The 17,006-nt window shown below is 37.5% G+C and overlaps 1 long non-coding RNA gene across 1 annotated transcript; it reads left to right on the top strand.

Annotated features, from left to right (window-relative positions):
- The first annotated feature begins 326 nt into the window (after positions 1-326).
- Positions 327-16,802, top strand: LOC123883758. Its single transcript, XR_006800440.1, has 2 exons — positions 327-1,581; positions 16,447-16,802. It is a non-coding gene; the product is annotated as an uncharacterized LOC123883758 (long non-coding RNA).
- The last annotated feature ends 204 nt before the right edge of the window (positions 16,803-17,006 follow it).

The following is a 17,006-nucleotide window of genomic DNA, read 5'->3' on the forward strand; positions in this document are numbered from 1 at the left end:
CTTTTATTTTCTCTCTCAAGCCAACTTCAAATTTACTCCTCTCCCAATATCCAATCACAAACTCCAAACATAAGAAGTAGAGCCCACCTCTCCCTTTAAAGACACACTTGGGATGCACAAAACCCGAAAGCCCAACCCAAACCTCAAAAAACCATTAAATAAAACCGAAACGGATCGGGTTCATATGCAAAACGAGTTCAAAAATCCCAAAACTCGGTTTTGGATTTGCCAACCATGGGTAACCGAACAGACCCGTGTTTAATATTTTATTTTTATTTTTTATTACTAATAATATCTATATGACGTGTTTGTATAACATTCACAGAGATTCATTTTATTTTCTCTCTCATTCACACTTTGTTATCCCCAAACCCTAGCAACAGCCGCTGTGCACTCATCCCTTCTTTGTTTTCTCTTTCAAGTTCAAGTCCCAAACTTTCTCTTCTAATTTCTTCTACTCTCATTTTTTGTTTGTGAATTATTCTCTATTACTTTGTTCCTCTCCAACAATTTTTGTTTCTACTCCTTGTCTCTCAAAACAACTCTATATATTTGCAGATCTAAATGTTTGTCATTGCTTTTGTTTGTTTATATTTTTTACAGATCCGGATTTTTTAGTTTTGGATCTGTTATTCTATTTTTCTGGAGAAGATTGGTTACTTTGTTTGATTTTGTTTTCCTCATCTTTCTTCTTATTCATGACCCATACAGACCAAACCGAGTGATCTGTCCAACCCGAAAAACCGAAATAAAATATGGGTTGATATGGACCTCGTAATAACACATGTGGTTTGGGTCGGATGGACATTTTGGGCCCACACCCACCCATTGTCCACCCATACACACCACTACCAGTGTCCTTCATTATTCATTTTCCAAAGTTAGAAAACAACCTTTTACTCTTCTCTCTCACGCAAAAGCTTCAGCAACAACAACAAAATCATTTTACTCCATTTTGGAAGCTTTGAGCTTTGCGTGTGTCTCTACACACATGTTCTTCCATCTTAATCAATCTCCCAAAGAAGAAGCTTGACTCATCTCTTCCCTTGCAGCCATATCCAACAAAGAAAAACCCCAAATTTCCAATCTCTCACAAATAACCCATTTCTAGTCATGCATGTTTGAGATTGTTCTTTAGATTCAAGATTTGAAGTGATGTCATGCATGTTTGAGATTGTTCTTTAGATTCAAGATTTGAAGTGATGTAATCTAAGTCCTAGCCACTGCATGTGTAGACTCCTCTTGGATTGAGATGTTTGTTCAAAAATCTAAGGTAAGATCAATAACTCCAATTTCATTCCTTTCCTTTCCAATGAAGCCTAAATTCATTCTTAAGTTTATGCTCATTTGGGTTATTTGCATGTGAGCACCTTTTAAGAGTTAGAGAGCAGAATTAGCACTGAATAAGTATGTTAGAGCAGAAGAACATGGGCACAAGATGGAAGCTTGAAGTTTTGATTGGGGATTTTTGAAAAAGTTTGGGTTAAACTCGTATTTTTATGGGCTACGGGTTTGCATTTTGAGCAGCTCAAACGGATGATTATAAGCGTGTGAAACAGTTCGGAATTGCTATCAACTCAGGTGGGTTCCCTTAAGTTCAATTTCACCTTAATAGAGTAGTTCATAGTTTTCCCCATATATTAAACTATGCATGACAACTTAAGTATGGTTATGTTTAGGATTAAATTAGGATAACTCATTAACTGATTAATTAACCACTTAAATAAGCCCCGCATGTTGAATTGACTGTAATATGTGGAATTTAGTACGAAGTATAATTATATAAGCTGAATTGGACATAAACACTATGTTGAGTTATGCAGGATTCTGTGGTTGAATCGGCTCAACCAGAGCTTGCATTGATCCATAAGTTTCCTTGTGGAGCAAAAATGTGTTTTAAGCACCTCATGAGCCGGTTCATGCCTTGAATGAGGCTGTGCATAAGCGCATAATGTATTTTATTAAAATCTGGGAAATGTTGCATCGGTACAAACGTTGTGTGAACCGGCTTAAGCATGGCCTGGGTGAGTTTGAATTGGTACAAGGCAAACTTGTGTCGATGCATATAAGTCAGATATCTTGCTTTCTTAAAAACTGGATTATATGCATCGGTACATAGAACCCTTGAACCGGTGCAAACAAAATAATTTACTAAAAACCTTTTGGTTTATATATAGGAGGTATAATAACCGTTTTATTTCAACTGAAAATCCTCCATTATGAACATTATTTTATAAAAACTATAAGTGACTAGAATTCCACGATTATGGACTTTCGTACATGTATTAAAATCAGTTAGACAATTGAATCAGGATATTCAGGATTGTTAGAAATACCCTCGGGAAGGTTTTCTTTTCTTTGGGCAGGATAACCATTCAAGATTATGAACATTAGTTACCATGTCATGAGAATCATTTCAGAATTCGAGAAATTTAATAAGAACTGCAAACTGACGTGGAACCCGACATATATTATTATCGGTAGTACGAGGACTAGGCACTCCGGGACCTGCTTGCCTCGAAGTGACCCTATGCGGATAAAATTGACAATATAATAATAAGCGGTACACCTTTACTGCTTTATATTATTATCTTATGAAAACTTCTGAATTATGTTAGGATTAGAACTATCAGAAGTTCAGGATCAGGTTATGTTAGAAACTATTAGTTTCAGTTGCCCCGGTGTAAATTCAATAAATTATTTTTGAATTTTAAGGTACTCGGATTTCAATTATTAAATATTCTAGTCAATTTAGTTGGGTTTTTACATCAGGAGGCGTTAAGACGCTTCCCTGGAATTGAAAATGTCTTCTCTAAGCTTTTTTTCTGTTGAAGAGGTCAAAATGGAATACAATCAGTCGAAACTCATACATAGCAATGGAGTTGACCACCAACAATGAAAATTTTAGAGTAAAGTTACATTTATCGAATTCAATCACCAATAAGAAAATAATTTGACCTTATCTAGCATTTGGTGCAAAGAAGAAGTCGTGTTCCAGACACAAGTGAGCCAAATAACCTGCATAAAGGACCGCCGTGCTCGCTGACCACCTACTGGCTGAATGAACTGAACAAAGTGATCAGGTAAGCTGTTGGCGTCTACCACCATAGAACCAATCCAAGTCCGAACCATCGGGTATAGAGAACCAAAAAAACTGCAAGAAAGAAGTAAATGATGTGTTGATTCAACATCGCTCTATCCAGATACACAATAGCGAGCGTCGGCTGAAATGATTCCTCGAGTAACCAACTTATCCCTAAAAAGTCTCCATGAAAGAATCGAAACCTTTAAAGGAACCTGTCTATGCCATATAAGACCGTGACCGTCATCTAAATTGACCATATCCTGAGAAGTCAATAACTGATACGCGCCACGAACAGAGTAACCGTGATTGGGGACTGGCACCCACTGCCACCTGTCTGAAATATGTTCCTACAAAGAGATAATAGGTAGTAAGGCCTGACACTATCCTAACTTCTCCTCCACCCACAACTGCCTCCTCCAAACCCATGTTTGACTACCAGCCCCCCACCCTAACAAAGACATCTCCGCTACTGAAGCTGCTTTATTCTCCGCTAAGTCAAACATGCCTAAACCTCACCCACAAAAAACTATCCCCTAGCCATGGATCAGTCCAAAACAAGGTATCAGACCCATCCCCCACCTTCTTTGAAACACTCTCCCGAAACCACCCTACACCATCAGCACCCTCCAAGATTCTCACAATCTCCCTCCACCACACAGACCCTCTCCTCTCTCCCTCTTTCACTCTGTCTCCCTCCACGCCATACCTAGTTGCCAGCACTGGAAACCCATTTTCCTAAAAGAGCTAAGTTAAACTCCCTCAATTATCTAACCCCTAACCCTCCATACTCCTTACGTAAATAAATAGTTTTCCAACTGATCCAAGGGATTTTCCAACGATCCTCACTCTCCCCCCCCCCCCCCAAGAAAAAATTAATCATAAGGGATTCAATAGAAGAGATTATACTTGAGGGAGCCTTGAAGAAGGACAGAGCATAGACAAGCAGAGATGTTAAGACATACTTGAGTAAGATCAGACGGTCGCCAAAAGAAGGGAAGCAACTCTTCCATCCATATAACATGTTCTTTATACGAGCTATCATCGGTTCCCAAAAAGCCAAATGACGCGGATCATCACCAATAGAAAGACCTAGATTAAGGAAAGACACATTTCCCACTCTACAGCACAGAGCCAATGCGGCCTCATGTAACTAGGAATCAGGGATATTAACCCTTACCAGCAAACTCTTGTTGAAATTAACCTTCAAACCCGACATAGACTCGAACAACACCATGACAGCTTAAAGCGCGTGGACATTCGCCCAGGTTTTAGACCCGACCAGCAGCGTATCATCGGCAAACTGAAGGTGTGAGACTGAAACATGATTTTGTTCTCCAACATTACTCTCAACCATAGCTTGCATAATCACATTCAAACCTTCGGCTGTCAGAAGAAAAAGAAAATGAGAAAGTGGATCCCCTTGTCTTAAACCCCTCTCAAGAGGGAACTCATCAGTGGGACTACCGTTAACCAAGATTGACGTTGTCGCCGTGCTAACACATTCTCTAATCCATTTTCGCCACAACATCGAAAAAGACATATGTCCCATAACATCATCCAGATAGCCCGGTCCATCGAATCATAGGCTTTCTCGAAATCCACCTTTAATAACAACAATTCCTTGTTATACCTACGCGCCTCATCAAGCACCTCATTCGCAATGAGGATTCCATCAAGGATTTGCATATCCTTTACGAACTCAGTCTGCGTCTCAGAAATGACACTACCAATCACTAGTCGCAGACGATAATGGATGGAAAATTGAAGGTGTAAAACGAGACATGGCTGATAGATGTGATACGTACTATTCGCATAAATCCGTCGGAACGAAGAAATTGCGATCTGTCAATGAAGTGGTGAATAACTTACTCCTTGAAGGATACCCCAAGTTACATTGCAAGAAGGGAAAATTAAAGGGCAATGAAGTTAAGTATGAAAACAGTAATCTTGAATCGAGGGGAAAAAGGAAGAGAAGAAGGAGAAAATAATGTTAAAGAAGTCTCAAGAAAAAGAAAGAATAATGTTTTTGTAATCAGTTCTTCTTCTTCTTCTCAAAAGACTGAGGATACGTCAATAATTCTAAGAGAAGTCTCATTTGAATCATTAGAAGTTAAAGAAGTCTCAAGAAATCGAAAGAATAGTTTTTTTCTTGGTTCCTCTTCTCAAAAGAACGAGGAGAAGTCAATAATTCTAAGAGAAGTCTCGGCTGAATCATCAGAAGTACAAATTGTCATTCCTTCTAATGATGAAAGATTGGAAGACATGTTAAACAATTGTGCTGATGATAATGACAAATGAATAGTAGTTGTGGACAACAAAATGGACGAAGATTTGGATGAAATTATAGAAGAATTTCCTGAATATGATGATTTAGCAAACCAGTTTTTTAACTAGTTTTCTCAAAAGACCGAGAAGGAGAACAATTACAATAAACATAGTGTTTAGAAATAAACTGGAAAACTAGAGCAAATAAGCACTGAGTGGATCTAAATTTAGTGTTGTTGTTAACCAACAAATAATGAATACATTTATTCATTTAGAATTTCTTGGAAGATCATGATCAGGTGTAGTTCTTTCTCCTGTTTTTTTTTTATCGGTTGTAGTTCTATAAATTTAATGATTGAAATTTCATTGTGCTTTTAAATTTAAAAAAAAAATTGTGAAATTTTAAGGTTGAATGCTTTTTATTGTAAAACTATGTTTGGTCGGATAGTCATTGAACAAGAAAAGGTTGAATTAGTTGATTAAAATAGATTCTATTTTCTGGTATCAATCTGAGGTTTTTTAAATTGATTCTATTTTAATCAATTAATTCCACATTTTCTAGTTCAATGACTATCCAACCAAACATAGTTTTACAATAAAAAGCATTCAACCTTAAAAGTTTCACAATTTTTTTAAAAAAATTTAAAAGCACAATGAAATTTCATTCATTAAATTTATAGAACTACAACCGATCAAAAAAACAAAAAAAAAACAGAAGAAACAACTACAGCTGATCATGATCTTCCATGAAATTCTAAATGAATAAATGTATTCATTATTTGTTGGTTAACAACAAAAAGTAAATTTAGATCCACTCTAGTCCTTATTTGCTCCAGTTTCCAGTTTGTTTCTCAACACTATATTTATTGTAATTGTTCTCCTTCTCGGTCTTTTGAGAAAACTAGTTAAAGAACCGGTTTGCTAAATCATCATATTCAGGAAATTCTTCTATAATTTCATCCAAACTTTTGTCCATTTTGTTGTCCATAGCTACTATGCATTTATCATTATCATCAGCACAATTGTATAACATGTCTTCCAATCTTTCATCATCAGAAGGAATGACAATTTGTACTTCTGATGATTCAGCTGAGACTTCTCTTAGAATTGTTGACTTCTCCTCGTTCTTTTGAGAAGAGGAACCAAGAAAAAAACTATTCTTTCGTTTTCTTGAGACTTCTTTAACTTCTAATGATTCAGGTGAGACTTCTCTTAAAATTATTGACTTCTTCTCAGTCTTTTGAGAAGAAGAACCGATTAGAAAAATACTATTCTTTCTTTTTCTTGAGACTTCTTTAACATTATTTTCTCCTTTTCTTCTCTTCCTTTTTCCACTCGATTCAAGATTACTGTTTTCATCCTTAACTTCATTGCCCTTTATTTTTCCCTTCTTGCAATGTAACTTGGGGTATCCTTCAGGTAGTAAGTGATTCACCACTTCATTGATAGATCGCAATTTCTTCGTTCCAAGGGTTTTATGTGAATAGTACGTATCACATATATCAGACATGTCTCGTTTTACACCTTCAATTTTCCATCCAGTAAGCTTAGAGAAGACATTTTCAATTCCAGGGAAGCGTCTTAACGCCTCATGATCACCAAGAAAATCAAAAGAAATTGTTTAACTCAATAATTGAAATAAAAATACTAAAATGATGCAATTGAATTATATAAATGGATGGCCATTTCAGCAACTTCGCCACCATCTTTCGAACTCATTTGGCTCCATTGGTTACAGACATGTGCCTAATCAAGTGTGAAATCTGGCACGCAGTGGACACAATGCTGCACAGGATGCTATAGCACACGTTGCAGCAAGACAGTCGCAGAACACAGTAAATAAATAAATAAATTGCAGAATAATAAATAAGACAGGTAGTTGTTAACCCAGTTCAGTGCAACGTCACCTACTCTGGGGGATACCAATCCAGGAATGAATCCACTATAATAGCTCTAGTTCAAAGCCCTCGACCAACACCCGGTACTTGACTTATCACCTAGACACTACCCGTGCAATCCTACCTAAGAACCTCTTAGATAATGAGACCCCGTCCCAAATTCCCTCTAACAACACGTACTATGTTGCTGTCAATAACAATAATCAGGATGGAGACACTCTCCTAGAAACTAGACCACACTCTTGCTTAAAAGCTTATGAGTGAATCACACACACTAACTCCGTGCTTCAAAGCTTAGGAGTAGCTTACAATTAACAACCAAAACACAGTCATAAACTTGCATCAAATTGACACAAGAAAGGCTGACAAAAGACACAAACTCTAAACCTTAAAAACTCACACTTTGTAAAAAACACGGTTTAGAATACATGAGTTGTAAAGGCTTGAGGCTTCACATATTTATAGTCTTCAATTGTCTTGATGTCCAAGTTAGGTCTTCAGACATGTACAGCTGTAGGAATTGCGGCCCAACCCTAAATTAATTTCAAAAATATAATTTGTTTGTTTCATGTTGTACCAAACAAAAAAAAAAACGCCAAAAATATAATATAATTATATTTTTGTTTTAAATAACATTCCTTCAGCCGACTTCAATAAAACTTGCTGAGCAAGGCTCGTTTTGCCCAGACGCACGTGCCTGAATATATAATTGAGGCAAATCTTGACTCAGATTTGAAATAAAAATTCTGCACGAAAAACAGAGCATCAGGATGTTGTACTATAATGCTACAGCACCTCAGTCCAGCATCTGGCTGGTTGGCTTTTGCAAAATGTAGCCAATCAAAACACCAACAATCTCCCCCTTTGGCAAATTTTGGCTAAAACAACCTTAGGCCAGTGCATAGAGAGATACAGTCTAAACTTTCCTTCGAGTCAACATAAGCACACAACTAGGAAAGAAAGTAGAACGATGCTAAGCTATTTAAACTTTCCTTCGAGTCAACATACGCACACAACTAGGAAAGAGAGTAAAGGAATTCATCAGATGAATAGATAGCTAGCACGTAAGCATCAGAGGCATGCAACAGCGGAACATAACACATCTAGCCTCAAAGTACAGATAGAGAGAAATAAACTCTCACATAGTGGATTCAAGATCGGAGAAATAAACTCCTTAAAATTTAAGCAACGCCACAGAGAATAGGAAAAATAAATTCCTATATGAACACTGCATATCATAAGTAGTAGAAAAATAAATTCTACCTACTCCCCCTCAATATATGCATAAACTTCACTCCCCCTCAAAACTTGCATATCACATAGAACAGACATGCTATACTAGATGGTATAGTATTATGCATCACATCATGCACAACATATTACTCCCCCTTTTTAGCCATAAATTCTGACAAATAAAGTCAGTATCACATAGTAGGAGCAAAATCCAAACCATCAGGGCAGAGAGAATCAGAGCATAGGAACTCATAAAATGCATATACAAACCATCAGGGCATAGAAAACCTGGAGTATCGGACCCAAAAGACATGGATTATGCATGTTACAATCCAGAGAGCATCAGGGCGTAGCCCAACAAATTAAAATCCAAAAGGGCATGCAAATAAAGCATAAGCAGGTCACATAGAAGGACTTGTATCAGAGTCCTCCTCCTCTACCTCAATCTCACCACCTGTATTACCATCAAGAACACCAGGATTAACATTGGAAAGCACCTTGAGGTCAACAATCATTTGCTTCATAGGCAAAACATCAGATGACTGATTGACAGATGATGCAGCACAGTCTGCAGCATGTGTACCCTCAAACAGTCTAAAATCAAAAGACAAATCACAACCTCTCTTACTAGGAACACCAGCCTTAGTACAAATGTCAGGATGTTGAGCTAGAATAATGTCACACATCAGTGTAGGAAAGACTATAGACATCTTCACAGTACATGACTTACCATGCAGAACAGTTTCATCAAGAATATAAGAACCAAAGGCAAAAGGTGATCTGGTCCTTACAACATATATAAACCTAGCCAAACCTGTAGCCACAGTATTGGAATGAGTAGTTGGAGCCCAGTTGCAGTTTTCATCAATCCAGCTGCATTAATCAAATCAACAAACTTTTGGCATTGTAAAAGAAAACTTCACTTAAATTCCTTTCCACAGCAAGCCTTCTTTTTATCACAAATTTCCACCTGTCAACATTTTCAAAACGATGAAAGGAAATGTTGTCAATGGGTATAGGGGATACATCTTGAGGGATCCTCTTTTTCTTCACAGACTTCTTTGAGGATGCTGCAGGCGATGCAGTAGCATGTTGGTCTTCCTCAAACTCTGAATCACTAGAGGAAATAGTCTTCCTCCTTAAAAGCTTCTTCTTTGGCTCAGAGGGCCCAATAATCTTACTCCACTGTCTTTTAAGACCATAGATTTTCTTTTCCTTGGCAGTCTTGACAGGAACACTATAAACAGGCACACTCTTACCAGCATTGCATCTTAACCTCCTAGTACTAGGAGCAGGAGTCCTCTCTGTAAGGGTGAGATTGTCCACATAAATAACATTTGAATCTTTCTCAGCAGATTCATCAACATTCAAAGGAACAAACATAGTTTTACCACTATCATCAACATAAGGGATCACATAGATATCATGAAGAAAAACATTATCAGTAGTAGTTGCTTCAGAACCCTTTTCTTTGTCAAGAACAATAACATCATCTGGAGACTCGGGTATCACGATGTTATCCAAATTTTCCCGTGCTGCAGATGTTGTAGCATCATGTGCAGCATCTTTCTCAGGAACACTCTTCTTGACATGTTCCAACACAAAGTCATCTTTGACCTCAGTTGGAGCGCTAATATCATTACCAACAAATGTTAAACACAGCAGGGGAGAACACCACATAACTTTCTCTGACAAATACTTTCTCACCACAAGAAACATCCTTATCATCAACAAACACACAATTCTTACCAAATCTTCAGATGTTTCAACATTACCCATAACAGCGTGCATTACTAAATAAGTTGAAGAGAAAACTGCACGCCACACTTGCAATAATTGCTATAACTCTTCAGATAGGCAAATCCCAAGTTTGCCTCGCAATTTTTCAAATTGGACCGCATCTAGAGCCTTAGTAAAAATATCAGTCAATTGTTCTTCAGTTGAAATATGCTCAAGAGTCACAATACCTTCTTCAACTAGGTCTCTAATAAAGTGGTGCCTAATATCAATATGCTTCGTCCTGCTATGTTGGATAGGATTCTTTGAAATATTGATGGCACTAAGATTGTCACAGTACAATGCCATAACATCTTGTACCACATTGTACTCCAGCAACATTTGTTTCATCCATAATAGCTGGGAGCAGCTACTTCCAGCAGCTATGTACTCAGCTTCAGCCGTAGATAAAGATACACAGTTCTGTTTCTTGCTGAACCAAGATATAAGATTGTTGCCTAAAAAGAAACAAGCTCCTGAGGTGCTTTTTCTATCATCTGCACAACCTGCCCAATCAGCATCACAATACCCTACTAGCATAGAATTCTCACCATGAGTATACAGGATTCCATAGTCACATGTACCATTCACATACTTCAAAATTCTTTTTACTTGAGTAAGATGACTCATCTTTGGCTCAGCTTGGTACTTAGCACATACTCCTATAGCAAAGGTAATATCAGGCCTGCTGGCTGTAAGGTATAATAAGCTTCCTATCATGCTTCTATAAAGACTTTGATCAACATCAACTCCCTTTTCATCTTTGGTAAGCTTTAAATGGGTTGCTGCATGTGATCTTTTATGAGCAGCACTTTCCATACCAAACTTCTTCACTATATTTCTTGCATACTTGCTTTGGGAGATAAAAATAGTATCTTCCATCTGCTTTACTTGGAGCCCAAGAAAGTAGGTTAGTTCACCTACAAGACTCATCTCAAACTCAGACTGCATTTGCTGCACGAAATGCTGTACCATCTCACTAGACATTCCTCCAAAGACAATGTCATCAACATAGATTTGTGCTATCAGAAATTTGCCTTGATCTTCTTTCACAAATAGAGTCTTGTCGTTTCCTCCCTTCCTGTAGCCTTGACTAATAAGAAACTCAGTCAATCTTTCATACCATGCTCGAGGTGCTTGTTTTAATCCATATAGAGCTTTCTTTAATTTGTAGACATGATTAGGAAAGCTTGGATCAACAAACCCTTTTGGTTGTTCCACATATACTTCTTCATTTAAGTACCCATTGAGGAAAACACTTTTCACATCCATTTGGAATAACTTGAATTTTAGAATGCATGCCACTCCTAGAAGTAATCTAATGGATTCAAGACGAGCAACCGGAGCAAAAGTCTCATCAAAATCTATCCCTTCAATCTGTGAATATCCTTGTGCAACCAGCCTTGCCTTGTTTCTGGTCACAGTTCCACTTTCATCAGACTTGTTCTTGTAGACCCATTTGGTACCAATTACATTTGCATCTTCTGGTCTAGGAACCAAGTCCCAAACTTCATTTCTCTTGAACTGATTTAGCTCTTCTTGCATAGCATTTATCCAGAACTCATCAGTAAGAGCTTCCTTTACATTTTTTGGTTCAAACTTAGACACAAAACAAGCATTAGAAACTAAGTCAAGTGTCCTTCTAGTAGTAATTCCTTGATTTGGATTACCAATAATCAGGTCTGTAGGATGATTCTTTTGAGTACGAGTAGAAGGGCCTTTCTTTGGAGTAGCAGAGATTTGTTCAGATGTAATAACCTCTGTATCATTCTTGGATTCATTAATAGTTTCAGAATCTTCACCACCTATTATAGATGCTATAGCATCTTCTGTATCATCTTCAGCAGTTTCACTTGAGGTGTCATCTATTACCACATTTATAGACTCCATCATGGTTTTGGTTCTATTATTATATACTCTGTAGGCTCTGCTATTTGTTGAGTATCCCAAGAATATGCCTTCATCACTTTTAGGGTCCATTTTGGTTCTTGGTTCTCTATCAGACAAGATGTAGCATTTACTACCAAACACATGGAAGTGCTTAACAGTAGGTTTCCTCTCTTTCCATAATTCGTACAGAGTAGTTGTAGTTCCAGATCTCAGGGTGACACGATTATGGATATAACAGGCAGTATTCATAGCTTCTGCCCAAAAACCATGTGAAAGCTTCTTTGCATGTAACATTACCCTTGCAGACTCTTGTATAGTTCTATTTTTTCTTTCTACTACACCATTTTGTTGTGGTGTAATAGGAGATGAGAATTCATGTATGATGCCTTCAGAGGCACAGAAGTCAGAGAACCTGGAGTTTTCAAACTCCTTACCATGATCACTCCTGATCCTTAATACAACATTGTTTTTCTCCCTTTGAAGTTGAATACATAGATCTTTGAACACATCAAAGGTTTCTGATTTCTTTCTAATAAAATTTATCCAGGTGTATCTAGAAAAGTCATCAACAACAACATATGCGTACCTTTTACCTCCTAAGCTTTCAGTTTGCATAGGACCCATCAAGTCCATGTGTAGGAGTTCAAGAACTCTGGTGGTGGTAAGATGCTGCAGCTTTGGATGTGGCATCTTGGTTTGTTTTCCAATTTGACAGTCTCCACATATGTTACCTTCTTCAATTTTGAGATTTGGTAGTCCTCTGATGGCTTCTTTAGATATTGCTTTCTTCATGCTTCTTAGATTAAGATGACCAAGCTTTTGGTGCCATAGTTTTACTTCATCTTCTTTAGTGATTAAGCATGTTGACATACTTGCTTCTTCTTGGGGGACCCATAGATAGCAGTTGTCTTTTGATCTGACACCTTTCATCAAAATCTCACCTTCGTTGTTTGTAACCAAACATTCAGACTTGGTGAAGTTTACTTTCATTCCTTGGTCGCATAGTTGACTAATACTTATCAAATTTGCAGTCAATCCTCTTACTAACAGCACATTGTTTAGTTTAGGCAAGCTATTACTTCTGAGCTCCCCTATCCCAACAATTTCTCCTTTTGCACCATCACCAAAGGTTACAAAGCTGGTTGAATAAGACTTTATACCGACAAGAAATTTACTTATTCCGGTCATGTGTCTTGAACAGCCACTATCGAAGTACCAGTCTTCCCTTGATGAAGCTCTAAGTGATGTGTGAGCAATCAGAGCAGTAATCTTTTCTTCAGGTTGGATTGTATCACTTTTCTTCTCATTTTCACCTTTAGGTTTCCGTTCTTGTTGAGTAGAGGCAGTTGTGGAAACAGGTTTATGCTGAGGACGTCTGTTAGGGTACCCAAATAGTTTGTAGCAGTAAGGCCTTATGTGCCCTTTTCTACCACAGTAGTGACATCTCCAAGCATGGTGTTTTCTTCTATTTCTTGACATGGGATGCTGCTGATGATGCTGCGGCTTCTGGTAAGGCATCCTTTGCTTCTGAGTTTCTCTAGGATCCATGTACATGAGATCAGGACTGTATTTTTTGAATTTGTTGATATTCTCATAGCTAAGCCCAATATTCTTAGGCTTTCGAACATTTTTCTCTAAGATTTCCTCCAGTTGACCATCAGCCTTATGTAGTTTGTCAAGATGCTCATCATCTTTATACAACATGTCAGAGAATTTTCTCAGCCGCCAAATGTCAGCATTTAATTTTTCAATGACTCCCTTAGCTTCTTCAAGATCAGAGGACAGATAATTTACCTTCTTTTGAAGTTCCTCCATCTTTGAGATATTCTCAAATTTTTCTGCTTTTAACTCATTTATGGTTATCTTTTGTTTCTCAATAACCCTGCTGATTTCTTCACTCTTAAGACAAAGTTCCTTGTAGGATTCAGCAAGCTCTTCATAGGTTACCTCTCTATCATCAGATTCTGTATCAGATGTAACAATACCTGTTAGGACTGAGATATGTTTTGCAGTTACAGATGCTGTATCATCTTCTGAATCATCATCCTCAGACCAACTGACAGTTAGCCCTTTCTTTGTTCTCTTCTGATATGTTGGACACTTAGGTCTGATGTGACCATATCCTTCACATTCATGACATCGAATGTTTCTGTTTAAGTTTGATTTTTCATCACTTTTTGGCTTTCCTTGACTTTCATTGCTGCGCATAGTGCCTGGAGCATTGTTTTTGAAGTTTGATCTGGGTCTCTTATCCATTCGTTTCAGAACTTTGTTGAATTGTTTACCCAATAACACCATGGCCTCAGAAATGCTCTCATTAGATTCTTCTTCATCCTCCAGTTCTTCTTCATTATTTTTAGATGAGAAGGCAATGCTCTTATTTTTCTTTTCACTTCTTCCATTTGCAACACTTTCATAAGTTTGGAGTGATCCAACCAGTTCATCCAGCTTCATCTGAGATATGTTTTTGGCTTCTTCCATAGCTGTGACTTTCATATCAAATTTCTTTGGAAGTGATCTAAGCATTTTTCTTACTAACTTTTCTTCGGGAATTTTCTCCCCCAAAGCATCAAATTGATTATCATAGTCTAGAATAGTCATATGAAAATCTTGAATTGTTTCCTCATCCTTCATACGTAAATTTTCAAACTGGGTAGTAAGAATCTGTAATTTAGACATTTTTACCTGAGGAGTACCTTCATGAACAGTTTCAAGAATCTTCCAAGCTTCCTTTGCTGAGACACATTTTTTGATCAGTTTGAAGATGTGTTTGTCTACCCCATTGTATAATGCATATAATGCTTTTGAGTTTCCCAAAGCAAGCTCATCCTCTTCTTTAGACTAGTCCTCCTCAGCTTTTAGTTCAAGTGTTGGCTTTCCATCCTTGTCCATGACCACAGGGGGGTCCCATCCTTTCAGAACAGCCTTCCAAGTTTTGCTATCCATAGATTTTAGGAAAGCAATCATGCGTGATTTCCAATAATCATAGTTGGAGACACCAACAAGAAGCGGTGGTCTGCTTACAAGCCCTCCTTCTTTGTCCATGTTGCCAGACATTCTCCTTGGAGCTCACCCTATAACCAGAAAGGGTGCCTGCTCTGATACCAATTGAAATCTGGCACGCAGTGGACACAATGCTGCACAAGATGCTATAGCACACGTTGCAGCAAGACAGTCGCAGAACATAGTAAATAAATAAATAAATTGCAGAATAATAAATAAGACAGGTAGTTGTTAACCCAGTTCAGTGCAACGTCACCTACTCTGGGGGATACCAATCCAGGAATGAATCCACTATAATAGCTCTAGTTCAAAGCCCTCGACCAACACCCGGTACTTGACTTATCACCTAGACACTACCCGTGCAATCCTACCTAAGAACCTCTTAGATAATGAGACCCCGTCCCAAATTCCCTCTAACAACACGTACTATGTTGCTGTCAATAACAATAATCAGGATGGAGACACTCTCCTAGAAACTAGACCACACTCTTGCTTAAAAGCTTATGAGTGAATCACACACACTAACTCCGTGCTTCAAAGCTTAGGAGTAGCTTACAATTAACAACCAAAACACAGTCCTAAACTTGCATCAAATTGACACAAGAAAGGCTGACAAAAGACACAAACTCTAAACCTTAAAAACTCACACTTTGTAAAAAACACGGTTTAGAATACATGAGTTGTAAAGGCTTGAGGCTTCACATATTTATAGTCTTCAATTGTCTTGATGTCCAAGTTAGGTCTTCAGACATGTACAGCTGTAGGAATTGCGACCCAACCCTAAATTAATTTCAAAAATATAATTTGTTTGTTTCATGTTATACCAAACAAAAAAAAAACGCCAAAAATATAATATAATTATATTTTTGTTTTAAATAACATTCCTTCAGCCGACTTCAATAAAACTTGCTGAGCAAGGCTCGTTTTGCCCAGACGCACGTGCCTGAATATATAATTGAGGCAAATCTTGACTCAGATTTGAAATAAAAATTCTACACGAAAAACAGAGCATCAGGATGCTGTACTATAATGCTACAGCACCTCAGTCCAACATCTGGCTGGTTGGCTTTTGCAAAATGTAGCCAATCAAAACACCAACAAAGTGAGAAGAAAACTTGATGACAAAAGTGATGTACTGATTCTGGTGGTTATAAATTGCTTGATCCAATAAATAAGAAAATTATAATAAGTAGAGATGTGATATTTGATGAGATAAAAGAATGGGATTGGTGCCAAAATGAAAGAAAATACCATATCACAATTGCTTTTGAAGAATCTGACAGCAGTGACTTGCAGCACAAGCAAGCAGAAAATAGAAGATCAAGTAGAACAAGAAGCATGCCAGCAAGGCTACGAGAATGTGAGATAACTCCAGATGATGGAGTTACAAATGAAGCTGAACTTGTCCATTTTATCTTTCTAGTTGATGTTGAACCAGTGAATGTGATTGAAGCATTGAAAGATCCAAAATGGACTAGTGCCATGGAGGAAGAGCTGGAATCCATAGAGAAAAATGGAACTTAGTCTTTACCTGATTTACCACCAAATAAGAAGGCTATTGTTGTGAAGTGGGTGTACAAAACCAAAATGAGTACTCAAGGTGAAATAACAAGGCATAAAGCCAGATTAGTGGCAAATGGTTTTCTTCAAAAGGAAGGCATTGACTATGATGAAGTGTATGTGTAACGACCCGAATTTTTAAAAGTTAAATAACTAAAAAGAAAGACTTTATTTCCTTAAAAAGTATGACTAAATTTTTATTTTTATAAAGTAGAATAACTATCAGAGTTTACAAGTAATAAAAAATTATAGACTCTAGGACTCCTTCCCAAGTATCACAATCAGAGCGGGCTTCT

This window comes from Trifolium pratense, linkage group LG5 (assembly GCF_020283565.1).
Source record: "Trifolium pratense cultivar HEN17-A07 linkage group LG5, ARS_RC_1.1, whole genome shotgun sequence".
NCBI lineage: Eukaryota > Viridiplantae > Streptophyta > Magnoliopsida > Fabales > Fabaceae > Trifolium > Trifolium pratense.